The sequence below is a fragment of the Tupaia chinensis genome, unplaced genomic scaffold (genome assembly GCF_000334495.1).
Source record: "Tupaia chinensis unplaced genomic scaffold, TupChi_1.0 Scaffold000644_1, whole genome shotgun sequence".
Taxonomy (NCBI): Eukaryota; Metazoa; Chordata; class Mammalia; order Scandentia; family Tupaiidae; genus Tupaia; species Tupaia belangeri.
The window spans coordinates 5,320,210-5,328,037 of NW_006160165.1; the positions used below are offsets into that span (position 1 = coordinate 5,320,210).

General features: G+C 55.8%; 1 long non-coding RNA gene across 3 annotated transcripts in view; it reads left to right on the forward strand.

Moving 5' to 3' along the window:
- The first annotated feature begins 321 nt into the window (after positions 1-321).
- LOC102501336 (uncharacterized) overlaps positions 322-7,828 on the forward strand; it is a 12,531-nt gene continuing 5,024 nt past the window's right edge. The window contains exons 1-4 of one of the 3 annotated variants that reach the window (XR_336184.2): positions 322-447; positions 2,512-2,630; positions 3,379-3,588; positions 6,149-7,390. This is a non-coding gene — a long non-coding RNA (uncharacterized LOC102501336). The other 2 variants (XR_336185.2, XR_001371228.2) reach the window with 2 other exon arrangements.

Genomic DNA, 7,828 nt, shown 5'->3' on the forward strand with positions numbered 1-7,828 from the left:
GAAAGTCACCGGCCGGGAGCTGGCAGGTGGCGTGGTGGTTAAAGCTGGACTCCCACGCGGTCGGACATGGCTTGAGTCCCGGACAGGAATGAGACGGGTCACGATCTATCCGTGAGGAGAGCTATGTCGATAGCTTAAAGGATGCTCCTTTGTTTAGACCGAAAGGGTAGAAATAGACTCCAAACTCCTTTTCTTTTAAGAATTATTTATTAAATTTTATTTACTTAGTCATTTATTTTAACTTGACCAGAGAGAGAGAGAGAGCAAGTGAGAAAGCAAGCCACCAGGTCCAGGACTTGAACCATGGTTGGTCATGTGGGAGTGTCTGACACCTTAACCACCAGGCCACCTGCTGGTCCCTACTTCAAACTTATTTGAGCTTTCTCCACTTGAGAGTTGAGTCCTTCTCCTTTGGATGCCTACACTGATTTTAATCATCTCCTTAAGGTACATCCCCTGATAATGACTGTCACTCTTCTAAGGAGAGACAGCTGGCTCTGTCATCCAGAACAGAGAGGGAGGGATGACCTGAAGTAGTGTGTGGGAGAGGTGAGTGGAGGCTCCGAGAACTCGGGGACTTGCCCAAGGACAGACTGCATGCTGGTGGCAGACTTAGGATAATGACCCACCTAGTTTCCCGCCCACTATGCAGGGTGCCCAACATCCCAGAGGAGAATGGAGAAGGGATTGTTGCGTGGCCATCCCCCTAGCGAGTGAGTCCTCACTTTCTGTCTCTCTGTCTCTCGCTGTCTTTCTGGCGAGCGCATGCACCCTATAGTAAAAACCTCTCCGCCCCAAAGAAGAGTTTAAGGCCTAGGACATTGACATAGGTACTAGTGACAGAATAATTAGAGTATATCCTTCCTTAAGATGACTCTCTGGTTTCTAAGGATTTTGGACATAGGTGTGTGTGTAGCTATACAGAAACAGGACAGCACGCATGTGATGGCACACGCCCGAGCCGTGGTTGGGACCTCGTGGGCAGGACGGTGCCTGGCTCGTCCCCACAGGCTGGTGTTCTGACTGGCTTGTCACCACCAATCACGGATTTTCTTTAGGACTCTTGTTTCTCTTGAGAAGGAAAAGTAAGGTAGATTCGTGAAAGTAATGCCCTTTGTCTTTTGTTTGATGCGTCATAAATAAACTTAAGTATTTGAAGATATGATTTAAATATAGGAAGGAAAACAGGACTCAAAATACAATATTTTTCTAAAAGAATTATTTTATTGGGGCCAGCAGGTGGTATGGTGGTTAAGGTGCAGGACACTCCCACATGGCCCACCATGGTTCAAGTCCCGGACCTGGTGGCTTGCTTTCTCACATTCCTACTCTGTCTCTGTGTCTCTCTCTGGTCAATTAAAATAAATGAATAAATTTAAAAAGTAAATAATTATTTTTAAAAAGAATTTTTTTACTTAACTTTGTTTATTTTTTAATTTGACCAGAGAGGTAGAGAGTGTGAGAGAGAGAGAACGTGAGGAAGCAAGCCGCCAGGTCTGGGCCTTGAACTGTGGTTGTCCATGTGAGAGTCCAGTGCCCTCAACCACCATGCCACCTGCTGGCCCCTCACAATTCGATATATTAAAAACAAGAGCCAGCTCCATTACCCGGTGATTGCAGCAGCTGGCTCCCACACAGCCAACCCTGAGGTTCAAGTCTCATAATGGTTATGTCAGTGGACTGCCATGTAGTCGACCGTGGTTCGAATCCTGGACCTGGCGGCTTAAACTCACACCGGCATGTATTGTGGAGCCAAATTAACGAACACAAAAAACGGCACAAGGGAACCAGCAATTAGCGTAATGGCTATGTCACTGGACTCCCATGTAGTCGACCGCGGTTCATGTCCCAGACCCGGTGGCTTAAAACTCACGCCGGGTGCGTGTGCGTGCGTGCCCAAGATCCCGAGAGGAGAATGGAGGAGAAGGGATTGCGGCGTGACCATCTCCCCTGGGGGGTGATTTCTCGCTTTCTGTCTCTCTGTCTGTCTCTGTCTGTCTGGCGAGCGCATGCGCCCTATAGTGAAAATCTCTCCAAAAAAAAAAAAAAAAAAACGGCACAAGATTTTTCAGTGACCAAAGAATGGAGAAGATGAAAATTGACTTTTCACTCCTCCCTTTTTAAAATTATTTTATTTAGTTTAATTTGACCAGAGAGGAAGAGAGAGAGAGAAAGCGAGAAAGACAAGCAGCCAGGTCTGGGACTCAAACCGTGGTGAGCCTTGTGGCAGTCCAGCGCCCTTAACCGCCACACCACCTGCTAGCCCGACTTCCCACTCCTCGGATGGGGAAACGGGGTGGGCCAGGGTTAGCACAGGTGCAGTATGCATGGTTCTTCCTGGAGAAGACGGGCCTTCCCAGAGTTCCTTTTTCTCCCGGCGAGACGGGGAGAGTCCCCCTGTGCAGGTAGACAGGGCAGCACGCTCCAGCACCGGCAGGAGAGCCCCTGTGCTGCGTGGGCTCTGACGGCGTCCCTGCGCTTCCTGTGTGACCCTAATCCCTCCTCTCCCAGTTCCACATTGCTTTGCCCTGAGACGTGTCAGTCTTAAAGAATTCATGGCCCTTTACGATTGGACTCAATTAGACGAAGAGCAAAAGGCCGGATGATGGGGACTTACTCCTGGACAGCAGGTAATGGAGCAGCATTTCACAAAGAACGATGGGGTGGGGCAAGGCACTTCTGACCGCTGGGGCGCTCCCTGATTCTGGGGGTGAATTCTGAGCCATGGCTCACTGGGTCCTCCAAGTTGACTGAGGTAATGGCCTTTGCAGATTCACAGCTTCTGAACAGACCGTTTCCAATTCATGGCCATTAAGTAGGGACTCAGGACTGAGAGGCCCCGGGGGTCCGCATGACCTGTATACCTTGTGACCATCGGCACAGGGGAACGCAGGCACGAGAGGCTGAACAAAGCCCCCGGACCCGGATAGAGCCCCCTGGCCTCGGCCTCGTTCTTCCCTTCTTGGGAGCTGTTTCCGGTCCATCGTCCCCCTCCCATGATCCCTCGCTCGGTATGGCCTCGGTGCCCGCGGCGAGACAGCGCCTGTGTCCCGCTGTGGCCGCTGGCCCGAGCACCCCTGCACCTCTGTGTCTCCACGTCATGAGGACATTCCGGGCAGTTCTCTTGGTGACTGCCAACTGTCATGGCGCTGGTGGGTGTGTCACTTAGCATGCAAATGTTATTATGATGTGACGGGTCTTCAGAGGTCACTGTGACAGCCATCTGGTGCCCTGCTGGCCCGGGCTATTTCTGAGGGAACAAGCTTGTCTTCTGCCTTGACGGGCTTCGTCCTATTTATACTGCTCGGGGTGGGGGAGCGGGTGGGTGTAACATGAGCCCTGGCCACAAGGGCGGTCCTTGCTGTGTCCTCTCCTTAGTAAACTGCAGTGAGTTTGCGGGGCTGTTTCCTGTCCCTCGTTGTTAAACACCACGTGACACGATGACATTTGTCAGCTCCAGTCAAACCAGCTTTGGACCAGGCAGCAGAGCCTGGTATGAACCTCACCTGTCGGCGTCCCTACAGTGGCACCTGCTGCCCCCCGGACGTCCGGTCACTACGAGGCGACCTGCTGCTCCCTGGACGTCTGGTGAGTCTGCACAGCCTTAGGCTCATGTCCTTGACCCTGAGGTAGACTCTGAGGCCCCTTCCCTTGCCCTCTCCCCCAGCACTTCCTCTGTTATGGGTTAATTTGAAGACCCCTCACCTGCCGCTTCCAATTCCTGTGTTGAAGCCCTGACTTCGGAAGGTGACTTCAGAGTTTGGAAATAGGGGCCAATGCAACAGTGCAGTGGGGTCCTGGAGTTGAGGCCCACTGGAGTAGGTGGGCCCTGACATAGTGACTGCTGTCCCTGGGGAAGGGGTCGAGGGGTAGATGTGGCGAGACAGCGGGCAGGTGCAGGAGCAGGTGGGCCCTCACATGGTGACTGTCCCTGGGGAAGGGGTCGAGGAGTAGACGTGGCGAGACAGCAGGCAGGTGCAGGTGCAGGTGCCAAGCTCGAGGTGAGGCTTTCACAAGCCAAGGAACCCCAGAGATGATGGCGGACCGTGGAAGGGAGGCCCGGAACATTCTTGCAGCTGTGGAGAACAGCCCTGTTGGCCCAAGGACCTGGGACCCAGCCTGGGAGTTGCCAAGGTGCCCATCTGCAGATGCTGCCTGCTGTTTGTCCAGCAGCCCCAGGAAGGGCCATGGCCTCTCAGCCTAGACCCGCCCACCACAGCTAGGTTGGCAGACATGGCCGTCCCCTCGCCCCAAAGGCTAGGAGGTCTCCTCTGCCCTAGACAAGCCCAGGAACTGCTTCGGCTTCCTGTTACCCCTAGGGGAAACTAAGAACCAGACAGCAATTTTTACTCGGGCTTTTGTTTTTAGAGAGATTTTTGCTACAGGGCATGTGCGCTTGATGGAAACACAGAGAGAGATAGAGACAGAGCACAAGAAATGACCCACATTGGGACCGCAGTTAGTGTAATGGCTATGTTGCCGGACTCCCATGTAGTTGACCGCATGTAGTCGCCTTCCCCTTCTGTTCCCAGGGCTGGGTTAGGATGCCCGGAGAGAGGATTGCTTGGGTCTCCTTTGCAGGAGGGAGTGCGTGTCTGGCAGCCTTTCCTCGTTTATTAGAGGAAAACCAGACACCCAGCCACGGTGCCATGCACCATTAAGATGTGGGTCTCTGCATGTGGGGGTGGCATGGGGGGCCGGGGTTCCCGTCTTGGTTCAAGCTAGAGTGGTCCTGGGGGGGCTGAGACTCCAGGCCTGAGGACCAGACTCTGAAAAAGAAACAAAGGCAATACTGTCCAGGTGACGGGGCGCTTGTTGGGGTCAGATGAGGTGCTGGGTGTGCGGAGGACGCGGGGGTTGCCGAGTCGTAGCAACTGGCCAGCTCTCAGTGCCTGCGTCACGGTACTCCGCCATCAGCGTGCAGAAGCCTCGGTGGCCAGTGCTCCTCATACCAGAGCTCGCGTTTTCCTCGGCAGCTAAACTGCAGTGACACTGGCCTCCAGAGGCTTTGGTGGCGTGAGCGGCTCGCCACCAGGCGGTCTGCTGCCACTAGGAGTGCGTCCCCTCCAGGGACCTGCTGCCACTCCAGCTGTCAGAGCGCCCCTGGTGCCTGCCCTGCTCCTCCAGGGCCACCTGACTTCAGGGGCTGTGAGGGTACAACATCTGACCTCTGCTCAGGGACACCATGCTGCCTGCACCTCATCCCAATGTAGGACGGCCCCTTCTGCTTAGCTCCCCACAGTCCAGCAGAAAGCCGTCTGCAGCTTTGGCCAGCGCTCACTGCCGGGTGGGGTGGGGTGCACGCCCAGGCCGGCCGCTCTGCGGACAGCAGCTGGGGGCCACACAGGACCAGGGCCCAGAGCTGCTCTGTTCCCCTGGCTGGCGCCCTGCTTGGCTCCTGCCTGCCTCCGCGGAGAGCGCCACAAAAAGTGGCTGCAGAGGTCCGCCACCCACCCCTCAAAACTGCACTCCGCGTGGAAGCCAAGTTGGAGAAGAGATGGCGGGAAAAGCAGAACATCAAGTGACCTTACTGAGGGGTGTCCCAGCGAGACGCACCAAGCACGGCCGTGGAGTAAGACAGGACGAGCTCGACTGTATTGTAACCAGTGACTTCATTTTGACAAGCGTCAGAGACAAGATGAAAGACGAGCTGGCTCCATGGCCTGGTGGTTAAGATGGCTGGATTCCACATGGTAAACAGTGGTTCGAATCCTAGCCCTGGTGGCTTGAGGGACATACCGGGCATGTGGCAGCCCCAAATCCTGACAGGATGGAGAAATGGATGCAGAGACTGCAGGGTAGCCGTGCCCCATCGGGGGTGCTCCCACTCCTCTTTCTCTGTCTCTCTGTCTCTCTTCATAGGGAGTACCGTGCCCTCTGGCAAGCTGGAAAAAAAAAAGAGAAAGTGAAAGATGACCTGTGACTCAGGGAAATTGTTCACAAGCCATTAAAAAAAATAATTATTGTATTTGACCAGAGAGGGACAGAGAGAGAGAGAGAGAGAGAGAGAGAGAAAGTGAGGAAGCAAGCCGCCAGGTCTGGGACTCGAATTGTGGTTGGCCATGTAGGAGTCCAGTGCCCTTAACCACCATGCCCTGCCGACCCCGTTTACAAGTCATCTAACTCCTACTTTACAAATGTGATGCAGCACCTACAAAGAACTACGAATCAACCAGAAAAGGATGGACACCAGAGTCGATATGCAGCTGCCCGGGAGGCCACGGAAGTATCTGAGCAAGGCGCTCGCCGTGACTGAACCCCGCTCCTGCCCTGCAGGGGCTCACCTTGCAGCGGGCAGACGTGCCCCGTCCACTCACACGGCTCTCTGGCCCGGGCACAGCTTGTCTGGATCCCTCGGACCCTTGCAGCTACTGCCCATCGCTTCCCTTCCTGGCCAACTTCCAACGGTGGTCTAGAGGGGTCCCCTCCGGCCTGCCCCACCTGGGCGGCAGGGCCTAGCTGGCCGAGGTCATCGCAGGCCTCTGGTGCGCGCAGCCCAGTCATCAGCTCTGCCCTCAGCTCACTTATTTTCAGGGGCGTGCGACAGGTTGCCCGTTCGCTCCCTTCGAAACACCGCTCTCCTGGCTCCTGTGACACGCCAGTGCTTCGGCCTCTGAGTGTTCCAGGCACCAAGGCTGGTCTCCAAGTCTTCCATCCTCCGTATTCTCTACCCAGGAAATGTCGCCGAATCCGCAAATTCCAGTGTTATGTATGTGTCTGCGGTTCCTAAATGTGTAGGTCTAGTCCTGGGTCCCTCTGAGACCCAGGCTCCTAACTCCCATGGCTTAGTCAGTGTCCCCGTGTGGCTGTCATAGCAGTGTCCCCACCTAGGTCCCCAGGGAAGTCTGAGTCACCCTCCCGACAGGTGCCACCCCCATCCCACACATGACATGCTCCAGCTCAGTAAAGGGCACGAATGGCTGACCAGTGGCTTGGGTCCAGTGCTGGGGATCGACGCTGCTTTGTTCCCACCGGCAACCCCCCCGCAAGTCCTGCGGCCCTACTCCAGATGCGTCCACGCCCCTGTCCTGTCTCACCACGCTGACCGTCGCCTGCTCAACTTCTGTCCACAGCCAGAGGATCTTTTACAAATGTACATCTAATAATAGCACCAGCCTAAGCCCTCCGAGCGCCTCTTCCTTGAACTAGGGCAAAATCCAAGTGGCGCAGAGGCGTCGTGTCACCTCCGACCTTTCACCCTCTGCCTTCCCTCTGGAACAGACTCCTGTCTGCTGGGCGTGCTTCTCCCCAAGACTGCCACTCGCTGACCCCTGGGCTTGGGTGTCACCTCCGCAGACATCTCTGTCCTGCACACCCAGCCTGCAGCCGCCCCTTCCCCTCGCACTTCTGCAGCGCGGTCCCGCTGTGCTTGCTTCCGTGGGCTTCCTGCTGCTTCCTGTGGCTTTTGTTTTTTAGTTTGTTATAGGGTGCGTGTGCTCTGGGAGAGAGTGAGAGCGAGAGTGAAATCACCCCCTGGGGGGACAGCTGTGCTGCGACCCCTTCTCCTCCATTAGATTTTGGGCCACACATGTGGCTGGCATGTTTTCCTGCTGGATCCAGGACTCAAATCATGTAGTCAGTCCCGTGGGACCTGGCGGCTGTAGCCCCATGCGGCCTGCTGGCCCAGGAGCAGCCTTCTTACATACTGTCCCCGTGGGACCCGGCGGCTGTAGCCCCATGCGGCCCGCTGGCCCAGGAGCAGCCTTCTTACATACTGTCCCCGTGGGACCCGGCGGCTGTAGCCCCGTGCGGCCTGCTGGCCCAGGAGCAGCCTCCTTACATACTGTCCCTGTGGGACCCGGCGGCCGTAGCCCCGTGCCGCCTGCTG